At 40.3% G+C, this 27,991-nt stretch overlaps 1 long non-coding RNA gene across 1 annotated transcript; it reads left to right on the forward strand.

Moving 5' to 3' along the window:
- LOC133209778 (uncharacterized) lies at positions 1 to 27,679 on the forward strand. Its single transcript, XR_009724762.1, has 3 exons — positions 1 to 51; positions 16,111 to 16,207; positions 26,315 to 27,679. It is a non-coding gene; the product is annotated as an uncharacterized LOC133209778 (long non-coding RNA).
- The last annotated feature ends 312 nt before the right edge of the window (positions 27,680 to 27,991 follow it).

Here is a 27,991-nt window from a genome sequence, read left to right on the forward strand (position 1 = left end):
GCAGAGAGAGGGAGACAAGCGGAGGCTGGGGGCTGGTGGACTCATCGAGCTGTATGTACTGGACCTTTTCTCTTCCCTCTCCCTGTCCCCAAACCCTCCTCCTCTTCCTCTTCCTCCCCTCCGAGCCCGTGATTTGAGCCATCCCCTTCCTCGCTCCCAGCTTTCTGCCTAGCAAAAACCCGCCGGCTCCTGGGAGCGAGCCTGGGCAAGGGGAAGCGGCAGAGCTGCTCTGCAGAGCGGGGCTCTCCCGGGCTGGAGCCTTCCCGTTTGCGTCCTTTGTCTTAAATTGTCCTTTTTAAAAGAGAAAACCCCACAAACAAACAAACAAACAAAAAAAAGGCAAGAAAAAATAACCAACAAAAAAAACCAACAAACTTCCCCCCCCCCCTCTTTTCCTGTCTTTTATTTCCCATTCTGTGTCCTATCCTTGCAGTTCTTGCGGCTACGACAAGGGATCCAAGTGCAGAAAGAAAAGCAAACACGGAAATCTGTTCCACTCGCTTTTATTTGCCTCGGGTTTTCTGTTGTTGGGCTCGTTTGAGTTAATTTTTCTATTATTTCGATTTTTTTCTCTCTCTTTTTTTTTTTCTTTCTTTTTTGAGATCAGCAAAGTTGCTCTTTGCACCGTTATTGGGGTTTTTTCCAGCTCCACTGTCTCTAACTGCTGCATTTAATCCCGCTGCTTTTAAAACTGTACCTTATAGCTGATTTTTATCCCTAACCTTAACATACTAAAATATGCTTGAAATAGCAGTGTGTGGGATGCAAACCTCGGCAATACGCAGAGCACATTCTATTAAAAAATTATAGAAATTTCCTCCCCAAAACCTTCCTTTAAACTATTTTTGTGTGTGTGTGTGGCCTGATGTTTATCATTCAAATTAGCACTGACTTCAGACTGGCTGCAGCAGGTCAAGAGCTGAAGAAGAGCAGGACCCTATCCCAAACCTCCTGAAATCAGCAGGAGCTTTGGATCAGGCCCTACAGAAATAAATTAGGGGAAAATCCTGGGTACAGTGTAAAGGAAAATACAGACGAGTCACAGAGAACGGTGCTTTGTTCAGCTACAGTGAGGAAAGGGGGGAGTAAAATCCAAACTGCTTTCTAATAGTCTTACATCCAAGGGTATTTAACTAGGGTGGAAATCTTAAATCATCTTCAAATTAGGGCCTGGTTTGGGAGTCATTCCCAAAAGCTGGTCAAACTTCATTTGCTGCAGCAATGAAAACACAACAAAATTCACCCTTATATATGTATATGGGTGTATAGGTAACCATGCATGTGTTGGTGATGCATGCCTGCCAATGGGTATATACATAAAAGCATTCCTGGGGAGGTGAATACATACATCATTCTAATGATGCAGAAAGCAGATACAACGTGCAAAGACCATCTTAAGACAAGAGCATATTTATCCTCTCTCTCTGCACTCCTCAGTTCTTGTCTGTGCATCTCGTTGCAAACAGACATGTGTGAGCATCCGTGTATGCTTGTGCCTGTGCATGTTGGGATGTGTGAGATGGAGCATGGAGGGGAGAGTGATGGGGAAGATGAAAGCGTGTCATGACCATGCGTCAGAGAACAGGGATTAGTGCATTCGTGTGTATTTTCATTAGTGCATCAGAGTGTATTATCACTTTGCAACCAGGTCACATCTACAAGGTTTTTGCCTAATAGAAACGGGTATTTCTATGAAGACTAATAAATATAAGCTGTGCACCCCATATAAAACTAACACTTGTACTTTAGGGGCCATGTGTGTCTGTCTGCCCATGAGACAGGGATGGGTTGAGACAACGCTACTCATTTCAAGTGCTGACATCTAGCAAGACAATCAAAATATTTGTCCAGCCTTTGCTACAGCATTATGTTATCCTTCCACTGAAACTATTGCTTTGTAAAGCTTTTTTCAAAGCTGTTAAAGCAAAGCGAAGATTACTATCAAGGAAAATGCCTGCTCATGTTGTGCGAGGTGCTGGCTCCCCGTTAGGTGGCAATGCTAGTTTGGCCGTGCAGGGAGAAGCGGCTTCATGTACTGGTCAACTACTGCTGCAGGGACGTGTATTTGCGTTGCAATTGAAAGCGTATTTATCTTTTCAGCACTTGTTATATGCTTATAGCACAATTTGCTTCATCAACACACAGTTTAATAACTTTATCGGGTGAGTTTCTGTATCAAGAATGAAAATCAATACTTTCTTGCCCTGAACCGTGCACATCATACCTGCTTTTTGTGCAATTAGAGGCATTATCAAAATAATTGGTTACTACAGGACACTTAAAAAACATAACAAACATAATGTAAAACAGATTAAACACGACCCTTTCCTGTTTTCTAAAGGTTCAAACACCTGATAATTCAGCCCTTATCTTTTGGGATAGTTGCAAACGTTGGCAAATTAATTTTACACGCTTGCAAACTGTAGATATGTTCTGTGCTGCACAAAGGAATGATGAGAATAAGAAATAAACACTTTTTTAATATATATAGCCCAAATTGGTTTGATCTGAGAGATTATAGAGGACATTTTAGAAATTTATTAAAATTGTGAAAAGAAAGATTTAAATATAAACCAATTAAGAAAAATATTTTTTTCTTCTCACATAACACTCTGTCTGTGGGAGTTATGCTTTTACAACTCATGCCAATTTTCTTTTTTTTTTTTAATTTGAAAAATCCTGCAATTGTTAAAAACAACCCATCTATTTTGTTTGCAAAGATAAGGATCATTTTAATCATAAAATAATTAGTCTAATTCAATTTACACTGGTGAAATCTCATTACCTAAATTAGAGCCAGTTTCTCATTTATAATGAAGTTAGCAAGAGCTGAATCAATCTCAAACTGTTTGTTAGTGTTTGTTTTGTTTTATTTTATTTTCCCCTGACTTCTTGCTGTCATTTAATTTAAAAGGCAAACTTGACATTTATATTCATTTGGAAAAAATGCTCTAAATAATTAAATCTGTATTTTCATCTTCATTTAAAGGTAGAGTTCACCCGAATGTCTTTAAAACTTTCACAAAGGATGAATTGTATATTTGTCAAAGTTATGACTGGTAAACTGTCTCAGAAATGTTAGCTTGATGAAATAGCTATAAAAATTATGTCTATCTTATGATGAAATATTTTCACATACTATTGGCTAAATAGATTTTAAATCATTTGTTATCTTTTATCTAGAAAAAGGTATTTTTTATTTTAGCCTATGAGATTTTCTTACAGCACATTCCCCCACACGCACACTTTTGTCTTCTTTACTGTATCTTTCTTTCTCTGGTTTAATTTGCTGGTTTAGCCTGGTTTATTAGACTTCTTTTAATAACCCAACTGCTTTCCTCTGCTCTCATGGGAGTGAATATTCTGCCTATTTTGACAACTGAAGCTTTCAAAGCCTTTTTTTCTACTTTTTTCTTAAATGTAGTGATCACATATCATCATTTCTACTTGAATATGTGAGTAAATGATAATTGATAAGATTTTAATTAATTCCTTTAGATTTCTAGACTCCCGCAATAATAAATTAAGAGTTCATGTCCCAGAAACATTTTAAGGCATAAGTTTTAAATACTTTCACCATAACATCTGCAAGAACCCAAAAGTGTGAATTAATACCAACACCTACATCAATATACCTGAAGAAAAGTGACTTTAACTCTTGGGAGCCCAATGGAAACATCATAATTCAATTCTGCACTAATTAAGCATGTTGATGACCAAAATTTAGTTTGTTTAAAAGTTTTTTTTGCCCCTTGCAGTATCGGGGGACCATAAAACTACGTGGCTCATTCCATCAGTTCGTGTTGTGTTATCTAAAGTTGCAGAAATGCAAACAAGTTTTGCCTCCTTGTATTAGTTTGCGCCTAAAAGCAGAAAGGCTGAAGCCAGGGAAGAAAGAGAAAGCTCAAACAGAATAGCACAGGCAGAGGAAAGGGTGATTTCCAAAAGGAGTATTTAAAGTCCTGACAGTGGTTAATTCTGCAACCTCAAACTTATTAGCACCTTCTGCACAAAGGTACAGGGACTTTGCATTCATATTTCAAGCTTTGTGCAGCTTTTCCTTTCATTATTTTCCCTTTTATTAAGGTGTGTTTGTTAGGGGTTGGTGTTTTATCTTTTTCCTGAACTAACCTCTGTCATTCAGCACCAGCATTCTAACAAATTGAGTTTTTTGCCCCGTGCTCAGTGCAGTAACAATGATATCATCACCCTGACCTGAAACAAAGCAGTACTTCATGTGGGGGGCAGAGGAATATGATAATCAGGAAGAAATCAGAGACCAGATCTTAAACTAGGAGAAATCGGTGAATTTCCATGAAAAATCAATGAGAAGCTGGAGTGATTCCCCCCCCGGAAGAAAACTGATATCAAAGTCAACAACCTCAGAGCTTACCCTGCTCTGTGGAAACTTCAACGTATATTACCTGCTTTTGACCTTTATCAGAGTGGCAGGATAAGCAGTGAGCAAAAGCAGGGGGAACGGCACGACACCCAAACACAATTTCTCTTTCATGGAAGAAAATCAGATGGAAGAAACTGAAATGGATTTTCTCTATGACAGCTTACAGCTAGAATAATCTCTTGTCAGAAGATACATGCACAAATGATCAAAGCGGTGATAGGAATTAAAGCATTTTCATGACTTTTACTAGCTCAGTAAGGCCCAGGGTTTTCCTGCAGATGAAACTCCTGGAAAGTTCAGCAGAACAAACAAACAAACAAAAAGGGGATGTGTAAGCTCTCAGGGGTCAGGTTACCCTGCTTGCCTATTCATCACCCAGTGCCGTCTCCTCTAGTAATGTTTAACTACATTTTAGGGTACTTGCATGCTGCAAATTGTTTGGTTAGACTCCTTCTCAGGACAGAATCAAGTATAAGCAGCGTTTAGGGGAGTAAAAGATCGTGGGATGAGGCTTGACAGATTCAAATTGTGGTCTTGAGCAATGATGCAAGTCTAGATAAATGCTTAAAAACTGCAGGAAATGTTCTGCACAGTCCTTCTAGTTAAAATAGTGGTAATAATAATACATTAACAAAATGCGAGGGCCAAACTGCTATAAGCAACCCTAATGAAAATTACATTGTAGTAATGACTATACAGGCCAGTTTTCAAGAACATGAAGACACAAATTTGTATTCTTGCCTTAACAGCATGCCGGTAGAAATAGATGCCCTTGTATAATCCTATAAAAATACATATGGTTCTGCCTTTATTTAGGCTCTTGGTGGATGAGGGCTCTAGGGTGGCTGCCTTTCCCATCACTGCTGGCTCTTTTGAGGCATTTTCTTGTATTATTCATGTTTTTTTGAAAAACAGATAGAAACCACAGACTGGCCATGATGCTAACTTAATGTGCTCGCATCCGCCTTCCCACTCGCCTCAGGAAGTGTTTCAATCCGAACGCCTCTGAAGCAGAAATCCCGTCACAGGCAAAGCTCCGGGCTCCATTATGGGGCAGGGGGTGAGGTATTAGCTGATGAATGAAAGCAAGGAAAGTATTTTTGCCCATGATAAAAAAAAAAAAAGTTTTTTAAAAGAACATATTATATTTATTCAGTTTTGAGTTTGGCTGAGGTTTGTTATAAAAATAGTGCCGTAATTTTTTAAGAAACATTTTGTGTTTGGATAGATTAACTGTACACGCAGGCACTTTAGCTTTTGATTCCTTTCAGTAATACAGTAATATTCATTGCTGGCATCAAAAGCTGTTCTTAATATAAACAGTTTGGGTAATCTTCTATGCTGGGCAGATAAAATCTCTTTGAATTGTGGGGTGCTGAAGAGCAACTGTCAGAGTACATAATCTCCCCTCTGCCCTCAGTTTCCAGGGCTGAAGGGGTATCATCTGCAGAAATACATCTTCTCCAGTGCTCCACTACAAATGGCCTGTGTGAGAAATACACTTGAGGACAATATTACACAGCCATTTAATTGCAATAGCTAGTGCCGTGTGGGTTGGGGCACACCAGTGTGGGTCCTCCTTCTCTCCCTGTACTTTTTAGGTCTGGGCCAGCATCCTACAGCACCCAGAAGGACCCTGGCACATCTTTCCCCCCTGCAGGACCCTGGGCACATCCTTCCCATCCCACCTTGCCTCCTTGGATACCTCAGTCTCCCGGTGAACTTTTTTGATTCCCATTAAGTGTAGGAAAAGCCCATCCAAAGTGGCAGTGCTGGGGAGCCGGCAGAAGGGATGCTCTCCCTTTCCCCTCTGCACTTGCATTCAAAACGGCTTGTTGCACCCATTGCTTTTAATCTCTGTGCTCACAGGTTACTGGCAGCTCGGCAATAATTCCTCTGGTGGCCTGGGAAGCTTATTTATAGCAAATAAGCTCCTGTCATTTTGGATCTGTTAAATCAGGGCAGGATTCATATGAGTTAAGCTTTCATAGTTCACTGAAAAGCCTCATTTGCCCAAGCTGAGGCTACGACCCCAAGCACCCGTGCTGCTGCTAAGCATCAGACCAGAGCCAGCAGAAGCAAAAAATTAAAAACGAGGGAAAATAGCAAAATACTGAAAGAAACAAGTATTTCTTTTCATTTTCTGTGTCTGTAGGTCTTTGTGGTGGTCACCCTGGGTCCAGCTGGCTGGATCCGATTCTGTCATGCCACCCGCATCAACTCAACCCACAGAGCTCTTCTCATCACCAGCATACCTGAACATAAAGGACTGTTACTGGCTCCAATTTTGCTTGTAGTCGTTTCTGCCTCGCAATGCTCTTTTGTAAATCCTGCAGCATTTCTGAGCTGTTCCTTTCAGTCCTTTGTAGAAGTTGCTGTCTAGGGGTTTGTTTTTTTTCCATTTTGAAGTGTTTTTACTTCAGTGCGTACATGGATGCGCTGCCAACGCAACTGTGAACGCACCCAAAACCTGAATGTTCAATTAAGCAGTTCACTGTGTTCTTCTGACATTTTAATTTCATCTCTTTTTTGTGTGTGTGATTTTCTTGTGTTGTTTTTTTTTTTTAAGAGAATTAGTGGTAACTTTATCTCTGATCAAATTCCAGGATTTTGTGTAATTCAATTATACCTGCCTAGGTTCTTTTCTTCTTTCTTCGGCTTTATTGAAGTGACACAAAAGATTGTGCATCTGTTTCTGAGAAAATTCAAATCACCTTGGAATCTTCTGTCTTGTGCATGCCCAATAATATCTCTTACACTTCTTCAAAACCAAAGAGTTTGTTACATATCCTTTTTAAGCAACTTACGTGATGTTCCACCTTCAGAGATCAGTAACTTGTTACAGCAACAGTGATGAGGATAATGGAAAAAATTATTAGGAAGCACTACCTCTTTGCATTAGCCTTCCTTGCCATGCTCCCTGTCAGCCCTCATCACCTCCTCCTCATCTGGGAGATAGAAATAAGCTTGGGACTGGGAGAAATGTGTGTTTCTCATAGGAGCGCGGGACAGGAAAGCCCTTTCTTGAAAACAGTTGGTTTCTGCAAGTCTTAATGCAGAAACTCTGCTGCGAATGGTATATGTCTGCCCTTCCATCTGCCCAGAGGCATAATTCTCTGGGGTTAATATCTAACCCAAAGTCCTTCATTTTAATACTGCTCTAATCTGAGACCTGATGCAAAGCTGTGCACTTTCCTGCAGCGTCTGGTCAGTGCAGGACCAGGCTGGGTTTTCCTGGCGGCTGAAGAGAGCGGTCTCTGCCATGGGACAGGTCCTGAAGTATGTTTTCCGAACCTCAGGATCTGGTCTCTGCTGGGAAATTGGACTGGGGCTTGCCTGGAACTATCTTTTTTAGGTGATGTGCCCAGCCTTCCACCACAAACCTCTCCTCCATCACACACACTACAAAGACAGCTGCAATATGGCATTCTTGCATTGCGGCTCTGCCTATACACAGGCTGGTGAAGCCTGTCCTCTTGAACATGAGGAAGGGGCCCCTCACTGGAAGTAGGACAAAAAATGCATGATCTGTGCCTCAACATGTCTTTCAGCTCTATAAAAAACAACTGTGTCAAATGGAGTATTTTCTATATAGATGCTGTGGGACAGGGGAAAGGTAAGGTTAATGAGGATATCCCTAGGCTGGTTATCCAATGTCCCTCTTGGAAGGGATTTTTCACCAGTTTTCCTTATGGGACATGTTTTGTCAGCTAGCTATTGATCTGAGATTCACGTGCCCTGCAGAACTCATTCTTTCCTTTGTATGTGGAAGATAGTAGAGCCCCAAGAGAACAGTGAGGACCATTCCCCTTCTTTGTATTCCAGGAGCTCTCAGCATTCATGTGCAATGAAGTAACCCAACGATGTGGCTGGTGGCTGTGTCTTGGCATTTAAGGGTATTGCAGCCTGGAAGCCCTGTGAAAACTGGTGCTCTTGATTTTACACAGCTCTGCTCAAACGGTATCTAAGCCAAGGATGAATGGTCAGCACACACAGCCGGGTGTGCTGGGAATGTGTGCTTTTGCAGACCTCATGTGCTGTGCAGGTGGATTGGTATGCGGAAAGGTCACACCTACCAACTTCTTAGGCCTCTGGTGTGAAAGATAAAGCCATCTGGTCACCATTTGACAGCTTAAATTGTAATTACACCATTTGGCCTATGAATTGCTGTGAGCCACTGTTTGAAGCTGCCGTGATTCAGCTACTCCAGTGCTGAGATAGGGATCGAGTCATTCCCCAGAAGCTGAGTTCATCTCATTTCATCCCTTTGGCCTGCTTTTTACCTTCCAAAACTTATCTCCGCAGGTCCTTCGTTATGATTGTGAACTTGGCAGCAGTTGTTTAGCGTAAATAATCACAGTCACCGATAACCAGGAACACCTGCTGGCCCATTACGGGGAACAGGAGGAGAAGGCGGGCATCTCCAGCAAAATTCCACCACGACAATATGGAAGTGTTTAAAGGAAGACCTGCGCTGCTCAGGGTAGCAGAGATCTGAACCTTTAAATTACAGCCATTCCCGGCCTGACGATAAGTAAATAAACAATTCACAGCTGCATGGGCTAAACACAGAAACACATCTATCTCTTCCAGGCGTGATTGCTGAACGAGTAATTAAGTGCGAAATGTGAGCTCTCAATGTCAGTGTGAGATGATAAAGGTCTCCAGTTGTAAATTAACTGAACTCCAGCAAGCCCTCAATATTAACTCTTCAGGAGCCCTTGGGTGGCAGTGGGTGGGTTGGCAAGACTTTGGTGTAATTTGCGTGCAATTATTCCTGACATTTGCCCCTGGGAATATGGAGCTGTTATTTTAGCAAATTAAAAAAGCAAGGGAGGGCGTTGCTTTCTCTGTTCTGTCTGATCTAGCACCACAGGGCAACCCGTAAGATGGGATATAGTCCCAGTTCACGGCTCTGCCACACTCCCCCATTACATTCCTCTGTGGCGATCTTCCTCCTAGTGATAGCAGAGGTGTCACAAAAACCAAGATACATTGAAGACTGTGAGCTTCTCAAGCACTAAGATAAAGAGGACTGCTAAGTCAGATGGGCAGATATCCATCAATGCCTTGAAACAAGTACACCACAGTTCACCATGAGAGTAAGGATCCGGTGAATAACCATAAACTGAAATAACACCGCTTGTTAAGTGATTCATTAAACAAGTTGTGGGGGGTTTGCATGTGTGTCTGTGTTTTGGTTTGGTTTGATTTTGTTTTCTTATTTTTTTCATGAACTAATTGAAAGGGAGCTTGCTTCTGATTTTACTTTGCATGGTATTTGATGATTTATCTTAAAGGCGTTAGCTCCTGCAATCGTATGGCTATACTCAGGGCTCATTTTGAGATTCATATCTCTAATTCTCTTCGCTTGCAATGAAAACTTTGACAATGTGCATCTAGTGCCCAGTTTTCAACCCAAAGGAATGGAAACTACAAGACAAATAAAATTAATTCAAAGTAGCTTTTCTTAAACTATTTTTTTAAGGCCATAGGACTGTTTTTCAGCCGTAAATACCAGTTTTGAAACTTCTGGAGTTGGCTGTACCCAATGAGATTTTGTTCATTAGTTGATTCATAAGCTTAGAGGACCTATTTGATGCTGGGTCTGGATTTGACTTGAAGCCCTGACAATGAAGCAACATGTAACTGTACTGCTGGAGGGACAGATCTGTAGATCTGGACCTTGGAGTCATGGTTCCTGCAGGAAATAATCTTTTATCTACTGGGCTTAGCACAGAAGTGACCCTACTGGCATTCAGCATGATGCATCCCAATCTAAACAGATAAATCAAGAGGTTATGTTGTTTCACATATAAACCTGTTATGAGTATTTTAACTCTTGGACATAGCTTGTTGACCTTGGCTTTTGTGCTGAAAGTATCCTTTCATTTAAGATTCCCTCATGTCTCTATCAGCTTTCCTAACCATCTCCCTAGGTGGGTAGAAATCAGTAGAAGATGTTGAAATGAGGTTCTGGAGCAACTGCAGTAGGTAAAGACAGTGCAAATAATTTAAATTATTTTCTTTTTTAATAGGAGTTTAGTGATTTTATGATGGGAATTCTTTCACCCAGCACCTGCCATAGAAGATGGTGTATTGAATGATTCCAATATCCCCTTCCAGTCCCATGTCCTGCTTTCCTATGACCAGGGAAGACAAAGAAACCAGCAACTCACAAGTCTTGCTGCGGTCTTGGTACCCGAGGCACACACTGAGCCCACATCTACACAGATAGGGAAACTTCCTAAAATCTTTCCCCTTAAATGGGTCTGTTTTCCCTGTCTTGGCCTCACTAGCATACCATCCTTTCATTACTCCATCATGCCCAAGCATCGCCTTTTTATCTCAGCCCAGGAAACTCAGGCAGACCTCTCTGTAATAAACGTTTACAGGGACCAAATGTATCCTTGGGTTCACTGGGGAAGGGAGGAAATCAGAGAGTGATTAAGAGCAGGAAGATGGCATTTCAGCTTCTTTCTCACTGAAACATGTGGTTTGTTTGAGACTGGGCTCTTCATTATATATTTCTTCAGATTTAACTCATGGGCTCTTTTTGTTTTCCTGTTCTGGAGCAAGCTGATTATATTTCACAGCTTTACTTGAAGCCACAGCAAAAGCTGTGCTGGAAATGCTGCAGCGTGAGTCTGTATCACAGTTCAGCAAATCAGACACCAAATCCCTGGTGCGCCTTGGCAGCTGGGCACACTCCAGACCAATCAAGCTGCAACTGGCAAACCAGGGTCCTCCTGATTCTCCATCTCCTGGAAGCACATCACTGGTAGTGGCAGATCAGGACATGGGATAACCAAGCTAGGGATCTCTTCATTAACCTTATCTTTCCCCTTTCCCAAAGCATCTATGCAAAAAATACTCCATTTGACACAGCTGTTTTTCACAGGGCTGAGAGCCACACTGAGGCACAGATCATCCCTTTTTGGTTCTACTTCCACTGAGGGGCCCTGGGAACTGGGCAGGGAGACAGCAAACTTTCAAAACCCAAGCTGTGAAGGAGCAAGAACACTCCTAAAATGTCCTTTCTAAAAGGGAGCCTCCCTTTTGAGTTTAAAATGCTATCTTTGTTACCACCCTCGGTAACCTCTCTAGCAAAGAGCTGAATGTTATTAGAAAAGAGCTGAGTATGGGTGGGTAGACAAGAAAACAAAAGGAAATGGAAGTGCTGGAAATTGATTTTCCATTTGAATCTATTCTTTTTTCTTATTATTTTAAATAAGATTTTATAAGTTTATTGCATTGCTTTCTATTTTCTTTCAGGGTGTATTATCTTTTGTGACTATGTTTTGACTAAAATAAACCTAAGTTACTAATTAAGGATAGAAATGGAAACCCAAAGATTTACTTCTCATCAATGCCAAGAGGTAAATCCTTTAATGCTCTGGGATTTTGCTCTATAGCTCTAAATTTCCCATTGGTATTTAGTAATCTGCTGATTGCCTTTACTTTCATTCTTTAGCCTTCAGAGTTTTCATGTTAAGGCGCTCACAGTAGCTCTGCGTGTTAAGGGCAATGAGTTAAAAGATATAGTTTTTTTTAATGAAATTCCAGCTTTGTTTTTTCTATTGAGTTCCCAACTACTGTGTTATATCATACTAATAAGAGTTGTACTCTGGCTGGACAATCCGTAAAGTATTGCAGAGTCCTATGGGAGCCATGACATCATTTTCAATTTGCTTATCTGAAGTCCTCCAAAATAGCAGGGTGACTGGTGAGCAATTGAATTGCATTTTCACTAAAACCAACTCACCTCTTCCTGCTATGATGTTATGGGAACTGTGTCACTGTGCAGTTTACACCCAATAGCTACTCCCTGGAGGCCTCGGATGCACCTTTCTCTATCACCTCTCAAGTGAATGTAGGTGTTTAGTGACCCATAAGCCTGTCTTTCCATTCCCAAGGGCTAAGCAACAGCAATTGTGAAAGAAAGGACACCACTTCCTTTAATGTATGCCCCTCAAGGCCTGCAGGCTTAGAGGCACCAAGGAAATATTCCAGGCAGTTTTGTGATAGGGTCTCACAACCTACTTGACACTGGGACCAAGAACAGAGACTGGTGAAACGACCTGGAGCAGCTTGGGTACCTCTGGCCATGTTTGGACTGCATTAACTCAAGAAGACTTCTATTTTTAATTTTTCCTCATTCTGGATAATATTGAAAAAGATGTTCTGTTTATGGTGAGCTGAAGAAAGACCTCATGACAGAGCTGGTTTAACCTTTGCTGTGGGCTCTTCTTTGCTTATGGAATAAAGACTGGAGGTAGGAATTTTAAAATTAGAGAAAGACTAGGACATTTTCCATTTTACTCATTATCATTCTAAACATATTGTTTGTATACAGAGAATCTTGGAAAAACTGTTACGAAATTATCAAGTGCTTTTTTAATTTAACCCAAACTTTTAACATTTTCTATAACTATGTCCATACCTCTCTTAGAAAAGATAATCTGGTCACTAAGTTTTTAGTAGATTTCTAACACTCAAGTGAAATATTTTATTTTCCCTAGCTAAGGGTCCGTCCATGCTGCCTACTCTTGATTTGCAATGAGCACCTTTCAAAGCAAGAAGGCAATGCCATTTTTCACAACGCCATAGTTGTCATTTACCTACTTATTGCTCTTATACCAAAGAATCATTTATGCACTAAAACTTGTACTTGCATTTTCTCGCAACAAGAGTACATATTTAACTGCTCCCTGCTCAATCCAGCATCTCATGTAAAGACCTGCCCTCATCCCCCAGCCAGGATGCACTGGTGCAATTTTAAGCATTGGTTCTCAGAATCGGGGAAGTTTAACCCTTTCTAGCAATTTGGGTTAACTAGATTTGAAGAAGAGATCTAAAGCTGCATGTTCTAAGTAATTATAGAATCATAGAATTATAGAATGGTTAGGGTTGGAAAGGACCTTAAGATAATCAAGTTCCAACTCCCCTGCCATGGGCAGGGACACCTAGCTCTAAACCATGTCACCCAAGGCCTCGTCGAACCTGGCCTTGAACACTGCCAGGGATGGAGCATTCACAACTTCCTTGGGCAACCTATTCCAGTGCCTCACCACCCTAACAGAAAAGAATTTCCTCCTTATATCCAATCTAAACTTCCCCTGTTTAAGTTTTAACGCATTATCCCTTGTCCTACCACTACAATCCCTAATAAAGAGTTCATCCCCAGCATCCCTATATGCCCCTTCAGATACTGGAAGGCTGCTATGAGGTCTCCACGCAGCCTTCTCTTCTCCAGGCTGAACAGTCCCAACTTTCTCAGCTGATCTTCATATGGGAGGTGCTCCAGTCCCCTGATCATTCTCATGGCCCTCCTCTGGACTTGTTCCAACAGATCCATGTCCTTTTTATGTTGAGGACACCAGAACTACACACAATACTCCAAGTGAGGTCTCACAAGAGCAGAATAAAGGGGCAGGATCACCTCCTTCGACCTGCTGGTGACACTCCCTTTGATGCAGCCCAGGCTAGGGTTGGCTTTCTGGGCTGCAAGCGCACGCTGCCGGCTCATGTTCACTTGGGAAAACAAAATCACCTAGGCAGCTTTCAGTAAAACCAATGCCATAATCTCCCAGCACCTGAAACAGCTGACTTGACAGTACAAATAAGTGCAGACCAAAGGCTCTAGCTCCCTGCAGTGGGGACGACATAACTGCATGAGGAAGACCTGTTTACATCATCGAGATAACCTGTTTCTTTAAAAATAGCAAGGTCAGGGAGGCAATAAAGCTGTCAGCATGGCAATCAGTGGTGATTGTGTTCCACCAGCCACAGGGTGGTGGGGACACTCACCAGGCTGGGGACCAGAACAGGGGCTACACAATGAGGATGGCCACATTTGAGTAAACAAACTTATAGCAATACCAGAGTGCTATTGTCTGCTGAACAGCTCTATTTGTGCCAATGATATTTCCAGGTTAGCTCCTCCTAGGCCCATAAAAACCTTCATTTCACTCTTTTTGCTGTTTTTTTCTTTTTTTTTTTTTTTTTTCTTCTCAACGCAATGATGGATAGAGTGTCCATAAAACCTCAGGGCACCATGTACGAAATCCCCAAGCCCTGAGTCAGGTGTGGAGCAAATGGTCACCGAGCAGGCTTCCACCTAGTCCAAGATTTGGCTCACATATGTCTATTTTCTGGTCACTGGGGTGCTTCACTCTTTGTTCACTGTGTAAATGAGCATCTGACCGTGGGAATATTTCATACTGAAGTCCAGGCCAAGAATGGAAAGCCATCAGATCTATTCAGCCAAGTAGCCTCATGAGGCACTCACACACTCCAGGTGGGAGCAGAGCCCAATATTTTTATTGTGCTAAGAGTATATATTCTCAGAAAGGAAGATCTTGTGTAGGGTTCACATCCTGTTAGAGCATCGGATATGCTCCAGCTATTGCTGTTTCCCTTTGGATACCATGTCCCTTAGCTGAGTCTCCATTTTAAATGCCCCTGGACAATAAGTTACAGTGATTTATCTTGGGGAGAACTTTTCCACATGAGTGTTTTGGGTCAAACTGAACAGTATTGATACTGATTATATATGAGCAAAATAGTGTTTAAGAATAAAATATTTCTTGGTGTACCCAAAGTGAAACATAGACTTGTGCCACTGATACTACACAGCAAGGCTTTGCCTGTTAAATTAGGCAAGACACCAAGTCTTCACCAAATTTTGGGGAAATTTTTGATTTTCAATTAAGTTGTCAGCTTAAAACACCAGGGTTTGATTTCAGAGATGAGAAAGTCCAAAAAAGGGCATTATCTTCACGTGAATGAAATCTGGTTGAAGTTAGTGCAGATGCCATTGCCTTGCAGAGTTTTCCCTTCCTTTGGTGATGGCTCAGCATTGCATTCAGAATAGCTCAATGTAGTTTTAATCTAAAATTCCTGACAATTGCACCCATCTTCTCTCATCCTGACCAAAACCAAACGGATGAAATAAACCAATGTGGAAGTGAAGATTCAATTCCAAACTTCCATCACTGTTTAAAAGGGTTAGAGGTGGGATGTGATTCTGAGCAATTGAATGGGATAAAATTGTGGTTGACCACAAAATTTAGTTGCAACTCCAACAGAACTTTTAAAGAGCTTTACATACCTGTGCTGCTTTGCATAATATTTTTGTGTGTCATCACATTTACTGATTTTGACAGGGGTCATAAACAGACATACAGTGAGACAAGGCTATTTCCATGGACTATTTTTGTTCTGCACTGGGGAAAGTAAGGGAGAGAAAAGAAAATCTGTTTATGTATGTTTTCCAGCTCAAAAAGACATCAGAAAAAAATTATGTGAGTGCTTTTATAAATGGAATAGCTCATCAAAGCTTGCCTGTCACCAGATCCTAGCTACCTGTTAGCGTTACAACTAATTACATTGATTCTCCATAGATGAGATGGATTTCTAAAGCAATGAAGGAATTTAAACAGAATGATTTTTCAGTTTTGGTTCTATTTACAGACTGTGGTATGTCAATTTGAAGAAAAGCCAGAATCTGAAACTGAAACGCCAGTGTTTTCTTCTTGCTATAATTGGAATGTTTCAATACAAGATTCCAATGTTTGAAGGTGTTCATTGCAAGGTTTTGGTCCTTTCCCATGAAGTCTCAATGCTGATGTACAAAGTATTAAATTCAATGTTGGCTGCCTCCCTCTTCTATTGAGCTCAACCAGGATTCTATTCTTTGATTTCAGGCAAAGCACAATCAGGCCAATGCTAAACTCTTCTGGCTGTCCAAAAGATGCCGTGGTCCAGATAACCTGCTCTGGATCTGCAGGCTGTGCTTTGCAGGTATTACTGGCCTTTCCTGAGTCATCAGTAAAGTGTAACCTTGACTGAAAAGAGAAGTTATCTTTCTTGGTTGAACAAGTTAGCAATGTTGACCTGAAACACTTGCTATTTAGTGCTTCTTTGGTGCAACCTGTTTAGAAGCAAGTTGAATAATGACAAATTTTTTGAGGATAAAAAAAAATCCTTAATGAAGAGATGGGTTTGGCCTACACCTCCTTTGCCTCGGGGACTGGGTGTGAAGTGAAGAAGCTCATCATCCATGGGTTTGCCATGCTATCTGTAAGGGTGTGAGAATTGTGTTTGTACCTCTGCCAAGCTGTTCCCTGCTGGTCTTTAAGAAACCAGCTTGCAAAAAGATCTTTCCTGCAGAGTGTTGCAAGGACTGTCTTGAATTTAGCTTCAGGAAAAGGTTTTTTTTTTTTTTTTTTTTTTTTTTTAATCTGGTTTGCTTTACAGTATTTAAAAACCCCAATAATCACACATTTGTGTTGCATGGGGCAGAAGATCTACATCACCTACAGTGATGGTGATCTGGGTGGCAATTATTAAGCACTAGAGCAACACATCATCATTATTTCAAATCCATTCTTTCATCCAATGCAACAGCAATATATTCTGGACAACGGATTTTGGAAAAGTTGAAATGTTTGCTTTACAAAACAGACATAAAGTTTCTCCTTCAAGGTGCTAAATTTGTGCTGAGCTGGTCCAAAACACGACTGCATCTGGCTATGTCTCATGTCTGCTACTAAAAAAATGTCCTAAATTCCAGACAACCTCTGGGGCTTTGAAATAAAACTCATTAATCCTGCATTTGAATTTAATATTTGAAATTTTATCCTAATCTTTTTTTCTTCCACATGAATTAACTTTAGAAAACTTGGAAACGAACACAGGGGTGGTTTTTTTTTTTCTTAGGTTGGGGTTTTTTCTTTTAGAGAGAGAGAGAGGGAGAGCATTCTTAACAAAGGGTATAAAATTAAACTAGATTTGACCTCTGCCTTTAGCAGATTTTCCACCTGGTCTGTGCAGGAAATCAACTTCTATATAGCAGCTCTTTCATAAGGAATAACATACATGAGTCTGTAAGTGACAGTTTTTCTTGGGTGGACAACAATGTTAGTTACATTTTATGATTAATTGATAAATGTTTTGATATGGTGCCTGGGCTCTGAGTCAAAAATCACTCTAGTTAGATGATCCAACACTTGGGAAGCTGAGCCAATTACGGCTCAGGCACAGTGAAAACAATTCTAAAATATTTGAGACTAAAAATGTGCATAGTTGTTAAGGAATCTTGCACGTGGGTGTATGGTGGTATCCTGAATTACAACTGCTTGGTGGGCCAATATCTTGAGGAATGCGGAGAAATGCAGAGATTCAAGACTCTTGCATCTATATTTCAAAAGACTTGGGAAAACAGAAGAACCACATGGACTCTTGTGGCTGGGCACGTGCTGAGGAAAACCAGACCATGGGCCAAAATGTACTTTTAGTCCCTTGGGTTAAGCAAATCCCTTTGATTTTTGGGGAAGGCTTTAGGTTTCAAGTCTCCTTCCCTTGACTCCTAACTGGCTCCTCTAGGCTTGCTCTTTTCCCTTTCAGGCTCCAGAACTTACTCTCTACACCAGGCTTCCTAACTTGTCCTCAGACTCACACCCACACTCTAAATCCTAATGTTTTTCTAAATGATGTACAAGAAGTAGGACTTCATCATGCCTGTGGCTATAGACCAGATTACCACTACCAGTGGGATAGCCTGGACGTAGAGGCTGTGGGCGCAGCCCAGCATTGGTGTGAACCTACTTTAGACACAGCTGCTCTTTGTAATGAAGGTCCTCTAAAAGAACAACTTACCTTGTGATTAGGGGCTGCTTTCTCACATTATTAAGAGAACGAAAAAACAGTCCATATTTTTCTTTCCACAGGCAAGTGAATATGGAGACATTTTTTGGGTAGGATTTTGGGGTCATCAACTCAAAAGTCCATTTGGAAAATTCCTTATTGTAGGTTGCTAATGACTTTGCATATGACACACTGCCAGCTGTTCCCAACAAAGTCAGTGGAAACAACATATCTGTCTTCTGGTTCCTCAGCCTTCAAAACCTAAAATATTACATGGAGGTTTTGAGGGATGCATGCTTGGGTTTCAGTGCTGCCACACATCTGGAAACTGGGAAGAAAACTCCGCACATCAGAAATCCTAGTGGTTGTTAGCTGTTTAACATAGACCTCTGCATTCTTCATGCAACGATCTGATCCTAACCCCAAACATTTTGTTGTCTTCAGTGGATTTTTATTCCAAGGTCAAGACCAGGCATCACTTCAATATCTAATGGATATAGTTACTCGTGGGAGCTATTTTATATCACTAAGGCCATAAACCCCTGAAGGGTGTACATTTGGACAGCTATTGATGATGTTCAAATAAACTTAGATCTATATATTACTCCACCTTTTTATGACACTTGGCTCTTGATGTACTGCTGTATCTGCAGAAAGTGGTAAGGAGAACAAAAGAACATACATTCACATGGAAGAACATCTTTCTTATCCTTGTTTTATGGTGAAGATCCATAAAGAAGGATGTTTATTCTAGTCTGCTAAGTGCTCAAAAATGCAACTTTTCCAGTAATTCCTTTATTTCAGGCACCATTTGTATGGTATTGCACCCTCTTCTGACCCTCCCTCCATCTTTGACACTGTTTTGATCATGGCTCTTGGATCTAAACACACTTTATTTAACACTGAAGGATTTCTTCGTTGCTGATATGACAGGCAAATTTCTAACAGCATACTGTAAGCATTTCTGTTCATGACTTCTTAATCATGCAGATTTTATTTCATGTTAAGCTAGCAACTGAACTCTTCTAATAAACAGAGTAAAATCTAATTAGGCTACTGAAGGGGAACAGAAGAACTTACACTCCTCCAGACTCACAAGCATTAGGAATTCTTCCTCAAACATACACACAGGCTTCCTGGCAGCAGTCTCATTCAGAAAGTGGCTAATGATCATCATAATTTGCACTTAGCTGATACTGCTCGGAGTTCCTTGCAGATGGAAAATATACTTCTTTCATGAGATCATACAGGGTAGCTTGGCCCTGTGGATTGTGCATAGAGAAAAAGAAATCCTAATTTCTAATCCCAAGGCTCACACTGCTTGCTGTGTGGTCTCTCTTCCTCTCTAAGTTTCTCCATGCACAATCTTACTTATCCGGCTCATTCATGGGATTCTGATGATTACTCAGTCATTTGGCTGTAATGTGTTTTGAAAGCAAAAGGCACAATTAAAACACTGTGATTAGAGACTCAATGGCACCTCCAAAATAAATGTATGAGAGATTGACATCAAAGATTAATTTGGCTGATTTCTTGTCTTCATTGGTCCCATAATTATTTCAAATGTTGCTGGCCAGAGAGCTCAGAAAATGGCAAAGCTTTTCCCCATCCAACCTCAGGGGAAGCAGACCCCCACGCAAGGGGGCACGTCTCCCCATACAGAGGCCATACAGCCAGACTACGTCCAAGATGTCAGGGATATCTCCATGCACACAATGTTTCCTGGCTTACAGACCCATGGTTCATCCAGAGATTATGCCAGCTGAAGGTGTTACTCTTTACAACCAAAACCATCTCATCTAGCCAACAGGCTCAAGCTTGGGATTGATGCATCCTGCAAGGGGCAGAAAGTCCCCCAGCAAGTTTCCTTACAGTTCCCTGCAAAGGACAACCCAGATGTCCCTCAGCAGCCCCAGCCTCAACACTAGGAATGGTAAGATATAAAGCCAGAACTGGCTGTACAAGTGTGAGCACCATGAAGCCAACTCAAGACATACAGAACACTGAGAATCTGTGCTTGAGGCTTTTCCCTGAGTCTGCCCATTTTCCAGTAGCCTTTCTTCTGCTGGAGAGCTGTCATCTCCTTTTCCAAGACTGTTTAGCTCTTCCTATGTTGCTTGTCAGGGTAGTTCGTATAAACCCATTAGTCATTCCTTGGGTTTGAATGAAGTGCAGGGAGAGAATAAGACTGGAATAAAAGATGGGGTTTATTTATAAGTAAATAGAACCTGACCCAGCCCCTGGCAACCTCAAGAGACATGTTTCTATCGAGTGCAATAAGGCAGGGTGCCAACCAGCTCTGGTCCCCTGGAGGCAACTGGTTCAGGAAGGATTCAAGTCCTACTGAGTGTAGGTTTCTTCAGGGAAGGGTGTAGCCACAGGATTGGGAGGAGAAGACCTGTGTGCTTCTATTTCAGATTTTGAATAATCATTTAGAAACAAAACAAGCAAAAAAACCCCAACACTAAACAAAAACCCCAAGAAACAACCCTCCTGCAGTGGGCTGGAGCTGATATATCTTCTCATAATACAAAGAGGTTTTGTGAAATGGAATCACTGGCATGAAACCTGGAGGCATTGCTTAGTTTTAACTTATACTTTATCCAGGCAAAACTCCAGTTGATGTGCGAGAGCGCCGGGTCATATTAGGATTTGGCCCACAAGGGCAGAGGAGAGCCAAGCTCAGAATGTCACATAAACATATTAGCTAGAGACTTGGCTTTCTCTGAGGTCCCAGGGTGGAATAGGACCACAGTCTAGTCTTCTGTGACGCATACAAGGAAGTTAAATCTGCCCTGCATGGAGTGCTAAGGGAACAGGATCCAAGCATCTGCACAAGCATCCGTACCATCTCTTCCTCTTCCTGAAACATCTAGATTGTGTGACAGGTAGAAACAGAGCTAGACCGCTTAAACTGTTTTGTGGGGGGTGAAAAACTATTAGAAATCAAACCACCAGCTGTTCATGCTGAAGTTGAAAGCGTGTTCTTTCTAGTGATGAGATATGAAGAGGGCATATTGTTAATTTAAAGCACACTCTATAGCTTTTTGCAGGAGCAAAGTATTTTTGAAAGTTTACAGCTGTAGTAGAAATTCCCTGGAGCTTAGGAGTCAGTTTTCTGCCAATCAGAAAGCTGAAGGCACTCTGGTTTGGGCTCCGAAAGTGACATTTTAGTATTACACGTCTTAAATGTAGAGCAATTTCAAGAGAGCATCTGACAGGTTTTGAACTCTAAAGAAATTATTTTCTGGTGCCAAGCTACACAGTCTGGTAAACGCTGCATGCTGCACGCCACACTCGCTCCCTGTATCTCTGCCAGAAACCAATATATGTATTTAAAAAGGAGTATAAGAAATATGGCCCAGGACTAAGGCCTGTGGGTACATTTCAAGTAGGAGCTCTCTCTAACATTCAATGTATTAACTGCTCTCACAGCTGTAAGAAGCTGGTATAGGAGGAGGTCCATGTACATGTATAACATATATCGAAACCATGGAGAAAGAGCAGGAAACAGAGTGCATCAGATTGACCAAAACCCGTCTATATTATGGAGGAAATGGTAAAACTTGGGCCAATCCACCTTATGTCTATTAACTTAGTAAGTTTAAAAGTGACTTTGCAGTGGTTTCTGAAAAGGAAAACACGGGCATCTGAGACGGTGTAGATGCTGAGGCACTGATGCAGGATCCACACTTCATGGAACAAGAGCACATCATCATTTCATGAATGTCTCCACAAAATGGTCAAAAGGAGGAAACTGAAGGAAGTTTAGAATTAGTGCTTCCCAAAAACCAAACTGTTAAAAGGAGAAAAAAAAAAGGCAGTCAGCTTCTTGTACTTCCTTTATGTACGTGAGTAGAGAAGAGCTGGGAGAAAGACAGACAACCTTTTAGGACCTTTAATTGCATAATGAGAATAGATAATATTTTAATTAAAGCCATAGGTGAATCAATTAGCAATAACTAATTTCAGCTGGTTAGACCGGGAGCTGCACTGCCATAGACAAGTTTATCTCCGAGGGCATCACTGAAATGTGATTGCTTACATCAGCCAGGGTTGGAAACAGCTCCCAGATGGGAAATAGCTCAGATGTGTTTCTCATACTTCCCCTTATGTGTCCTGCACTGTCCAGGGCAGAGCCAGCAGACCAGGTGAGAGGACTTCTGAGCTGAGCCCCTTTTGATGTCCTTACATCAAATATTAAAATATTAAGGAAGCTTAATATTTTAAAACCCTGTCATGGATTAGATAACTTTGGCCCAGAACCTTCTGTTGTTCTTAATAAAAGTCAATAGAAGTGTGGAAAAGTACAAAATGTCAGCCTATGACCTTATAAAATGTGTGACAGTAGAGAGAAAAGAAAACCCACCCTTTGGTACATTCTTCATCCCTCGTGCTGTGTTGGGATCCAGAAGTAGAAATCTTTTCTCAATACTAGGGCTTAGAAAGTCAAGAATTTTGTCTCTCTTTATTTTTATTACAGTTAGTTAAATCCTTAGGCTGCTGTTAACACTGAACTCTATGTTGATTTTTTTGTTTAAATGCTGAAAACTAATTTTCGTTTAACAATTTTCTGTTTGAGGCCAACATCAAATTAGTGTGCTTTCCACTGGCAGACCCCAGTAATTTGGTAGGCAGGAGGCTCACACATACTTAAGTTATTCAATACATTTTGTTATACTCTGTACAAATACCTAGTCAGAAAAGCTTGATTTATGATATTCCTCAGGTTTCCTGTTACTCTAAACCACTAACATCCTATGGCCAAGCCCGTCATAAGCAGCCAACACATCTGGCCCAGAGTGGTTCTGTCACCTATCGCCAGAATGCCTTATTTATAATCAAGACATAATAGAAAAGAAAGAAATTATTATGATGAAAAATAAAAAAAATTAAGTAGAAAAAGTCAAAGTTATCAGTGGACTTTTGCAAATATGATTGGAAGTATTTTTTCAAAACATATGCCCCAGACAAATAGAGCATGTAGTATATTGAGCAGGCAGATTAGATTGAGCAGGCAGATTAGATATGTATAATCATCTCTCCTAGCTTAATTATATATTACTGAAAGCTCTGATTTTTCCATTTCACACCTTTTTAAAGTGTATTTTGGCATTCATGTATACAGCCAAACCACTCCTGGCTGAAGCCAAATCTACACAGTCCATCTGAAATCTCACCTTCAATTATACAACTGCTTGTAAGTGAGTCTGTTCCTTTCAAAGTGTTTTTTAGCTGATCTCCCTAGGGATATAAAGCTTATGCAATCATTTCGTATGTTGTATCTGTGTATCCATCTGATCCATGTGATCAATGAGCTGAAGTATCCTAAAACAGTAACTTACTACATGTTCCGTAACAATAGAGGCAGACATTTGGATTAAAGTCCTCTTTAAAGCTAAAGCTCAGTGGATGTCAATGTCTTGTCCACAGAGCAAAAAAATTAAGCTCACAGCACAAATCTTTAATTTTTCTCATAAAAATTCATGCTCAAAAGCTACATAAACAGAAGTGTAGATAGACCTGTAAGTTTCTAACTGGTGGAGGCTGTGAATTTTGGGGCTGCCAGTAGGAATGACGATGGATTTAAGATGAGTGTACTCCTAAAGGGCACAGGCAAAATTGGCCAGACATTCTTCTCTGGAAGATGCATTTTACAGAGATTCATTTTTACCAAGAGAGTCATAAAAGAAACACATAGATGATAACAAACAGATTCTCAGCCATGTTAAACCCTGGAGCACAGCTATGGAAATGTGAAGAGCTGTAGAGGTTCAACATCTTTGAAAATCTGATCACTGAGTATTTCTAATCAGCTTCCTCTGCCAAAGGGATATGAAATTTTCCAAATCTGTGCCAAACTCTAACATTCACAAACTGTTTCTCAAGTGGATTTGTGTGATGTAACCAATAACCATGAAACCCTCCTCCACTTTCTAAATTACATCTGGTTGAGACAATCTCTATGTAGATAAGACAATGAAAATGTGAAAGGCTGTATTTGTTCTAAACCTTATTTGGCAAATGCATTATAACATAAAGAGACATAATCTAAAGCAACTGCATGTTCACACATGAGAGACCCAACAGCTTTGCCATTTTATTCTTAATTATCCCTGGTGGATAAACTAGTTGAAAGACTGAGCCAACCTGTCCATCCCCAAAACCAACTGAGCAATGCTGATTTGTATCAGTTGCAATCCTGACGGCACCTTATGAAATAGTTATCAATTAATTTCCTGCATAATCTGTCTCTGTTTCTCCAGAAACACACTAGAATTGCAGCCTGACCTCCAATTCAGCAAGCTATCTTCAGACAGAATATTATTTAATCACATGTTTAACTGCAAATGATTGAACATACCTTTAAGCCTCAGGTATGTGTCTGAGTGTTGTTAAAATGGGACCTTGAGAGAAGCATCCACCTGTTTTCTTTGTTTACACAAGAAGATAATCAGTGTACAACCAACAAAGGATTTACCAGCTCTTAATGGTAATAATGCCTCTTGTTGCTTCTTTTAGCAAAGCAATAGTATTACAAGTCTCTCTCAGAAGAATTAGATCACAGTCAGACCCACCTGAGCTACATATTTCCTAGCTGAATAAGCAGGATGAAATTGGACCGACAGTCATGTCTGCTGGAAGAATAGAGTGCTTTTCAGTGCAGTAAGACTGGTTCCAAAGGCACAGGGTGTTCAACCAGCCTCTCTCATCCCAGCTTTTGGCCTTTGCCAAAATTACATCTCAGCAAGTGTTTTCAGTTCTGTCTTCACCATCGTTACCAATAATGTGCAAACCAGAAAGACAAATTCATTCACATTTTAAATAGCAATCTCAGCAATATTAATTGCACAATAAAAAAGAATTTGTTCCAAGTACTCAGCCAACTATTTATTTGCGTTCAATTCTGAATTCATAAATCCTTGATTTGACATTTAAAAGCTATTTAAACAAACAGTAATCTTTTATTAGCAAAATGCCTAATCAGAGGGGTTTTCTGAGCTATTTAAGCAGCTCTGAGAAATGTAAAGTCTCTTATGAATATTTCACTTCACTAAACATAACTTTTCCCCATGTAAGCCAAACCTGCATTGCTCCTCTGTTACATGAATTTGATCAAAACTTTGCCTTCTCCTCTCAGTGTTGTTTATAGAGAGAAAACAAAAACAGAGAGTAATCAAAGTTAATTTTGAAGACAGCTGGGTTCATGAACAAGACTCTGGGCCTTCATTCATACCACTTATCCCTCCCTGCACACCAACCTGTAAGCCACATGGAATAGTTCTTGAAATGCCATGTTGGACAAGAGGGAGGAGAATCAGAGAGTCATAGAACACCAGGTTGGAAGAGACCCCAAGGATCATCTGGTCCAACCTTTCTTGCCAAAAGCACAGTGTAGACAAGATGTCCCAGCACCCTGTCCACCTGAATCTTAAATGTACCCAGTGCTGGGGAGCCCGTCGCTTTCCTGGAGTGATTGTTTCAGTGGCTGATAGTTTTCATGTGAAAAATTGGCCTCTAGTGTCCAGCTGGAATGTCCCCAGATTACATTAAGTTGTGGTTTCACAACAAGTAATATTTATGTTGTATTTTGGTAATTCATTTGCAAGTATATATTTGAGTTAAACTGCCTTTCTGTTAGCTTCTACTGGCCCAGTTCTCCACCTGTGAAATAGGGTCATTTCATCTCTCTCATCAGGCAAATACATGTGTAGAAGCAATAAAGTAAACAGATATTGTTGTAATGGGAATCCAAATAGTTATTCATTAGTATGACGGGTTTTCATTTAGCTCAGAATGACAAAGAGTAGGTGGAATGAACTACTGCAGAACCCATATTATTGACATTTTTATCATGTGGTGGTCTTGGCAGTCCTGGGGTAATGGTTAGACTTGCTGATTTTAAAGGTCTTTTCCAACCAATCTGATTCTATGATTCTATGATTGTGGGTTGCATGACCCTATAAATAGCTGGAGAAATAAGTAAACAAGAAGGAAAATTAAGTGCTGCAGTCTTGGGTACCTTTTGCTCTAGTTCGCAAGCACACAATTTTATCTGTGTGTTTTCGTGTGTGAATAGAGGTAAAAAAAAAAAAAAATGATGCCATTCATGGAGAAAAGTGGTCAGGAGATAATTTCATATTCTCTGTATGCACCAAAACCAGACACACATATTGCTGATAAATGTAGAGTGAGCGTTCAAGTACAAATATGGGTGTTGCATGCTCATATTAAAAAGTTGTCCTTGGTCTTTCTTGGTAGAAGATTCATTCTTAATAGAGAAAAGCACAGCCAATGAGGCTACGTTCTCCTGTTTTTACACTTACTAAAGTAAAAGAAAAAATAAGAGAGAAAAACAACCCTACAGACAGACATGAAGAACAGAAGCATGTCAGTGAGCGTCTGAAGATACCACAGTAAGAAGAACTTGACCTAAGGTTCTAAAGAGTGTCTTATCAGCTGGGGAGGACTGATAGAGCAGGATTGATGGCACTGAAGTGCTTCCTGGTAATGACCTTTCTTCAGCCATTTGCTTTTCTTTCACAAAGTCTTTGGTAGCCTAACAACAATGGGAACTATTGTTTAGATAACTGTGATTTTGCTTCTTCCTTTTATCAAAGGTTTTTAAAAACTGAAAACAGAGTTAATGGCAGATCTTGGAGTGTTCCATAAATAACACATACAGACCAGGTACAAGAAAGCAGTGATTCTGGAAGATTTATAGAATTGAATCACTTCTGTATGCTGTTGATTTCCTGACGCTGCTCCTATGAATCTGTCCCTTAGTGTTTATGAAGTATTTTCAGAAAGTAAGTTTGTACACCAATGTTAATTGTAATTATTTTAATTATCCTTTTTGAGGATTCTCTTGCTTTGTCTTCACATGGCATATGCATGTAAAAGTGTGAAATTGAGACACATGCAAGGAATTTTGGAAAATGTTGTATGTAATGTAAGATTTTTTACTAGGATCTGTGCATCAACCAGGGCCATGGTCATCATGTAGTGGAGCAAGTATCAGCATCAGCTTCATCTTAAAATTCTTAATTTTCTCTGCTTTTCTTACTTTAATATAGATATTCTTTCCTTTTTTATTTTTATGATACTAATAAAAAAGCAGGAAAAAAAAAATTCATTGGAAATATTTGAAATATTCTCCACTGGAAAAATAATATCCTGCAATAGATGGATGACCATGTAAACACACCTCTGCCTAGCACAACAAAACCAGCCTGGATTCATGGCTATGACTTCAGATGGCATATGGGAGAGGCAGAAGGACTTTTGCAGGGGATTAAGACACCAGGTTTGAACCTCGAGGGATGCTGGCTCCAGTTCAGGCTCTAGCTGGGAGGCCAAATAAGTATGGTGGTCTCATTAGTCCTCATTACAAAAATTGACCACATGATTTGGTACCATCGGCAGCTCTTTGCTAGATAAATCCTGGACTAGAATTAACAAGGTTTACTGCAAGCTAGACCTGAGGTATGTTGACAGGGAGAAGTTTGCAGAAAGCCTGGTTGTACCGAAGCCAGTGTTAACAGTCTTTTTACTTTTATTTGCTCTGAATTCATTCATATATTTGCAATCAAAATGGTTTAGAAGTCTTAAAAAAAAAAAATGAAGAGAGAAGGAGAAAAAGAGAGAGAGAAGAGAGAGAAGAGAGAGAAGAAAGAAAAGAAAGAAAAGAAAGAAAAGAAAAGAAAAGAAAGAAAGAAAGAAAGAAAGAAAGAAAGAAAGAAAGAAAGAAAGAAAGAAAGAAAGAAAGAAAGAAAGAAAGAAAGAAAGAAAGAAAGAAAGAAAGAAAGAAAGAAAGAAAGAAAGAAAGAAAGAAAGAAAGAAAGAAAGAAAGAAAGAAAGAAAGAAAGGGGAAAGGGGTAAAGAGGGATAGACAGCTTTTGAATTATAAAACATGTTTCAGGCCCCATACCTGCAAGT

The sequence above is a fragment of the Neopsephotus bourkii genome, unplaced genomic scaffold, assembly GCF_033783945.1.
Source record: "Neopsephotus bourkii isolate Nb327-2 ecotype Australia unplaced genomic scaffold, CSIRO-AGI_Nbou_v1 NB_363, whole genome shotgun sequence".
Classification (NCBI taxonomy): domain Eukaryota; kingdom Metazoa; phylum Chordata; class Aves; order Psittaciformes; family Psittacidae; genus Neopsephotus; species Neopsephotus bourkii.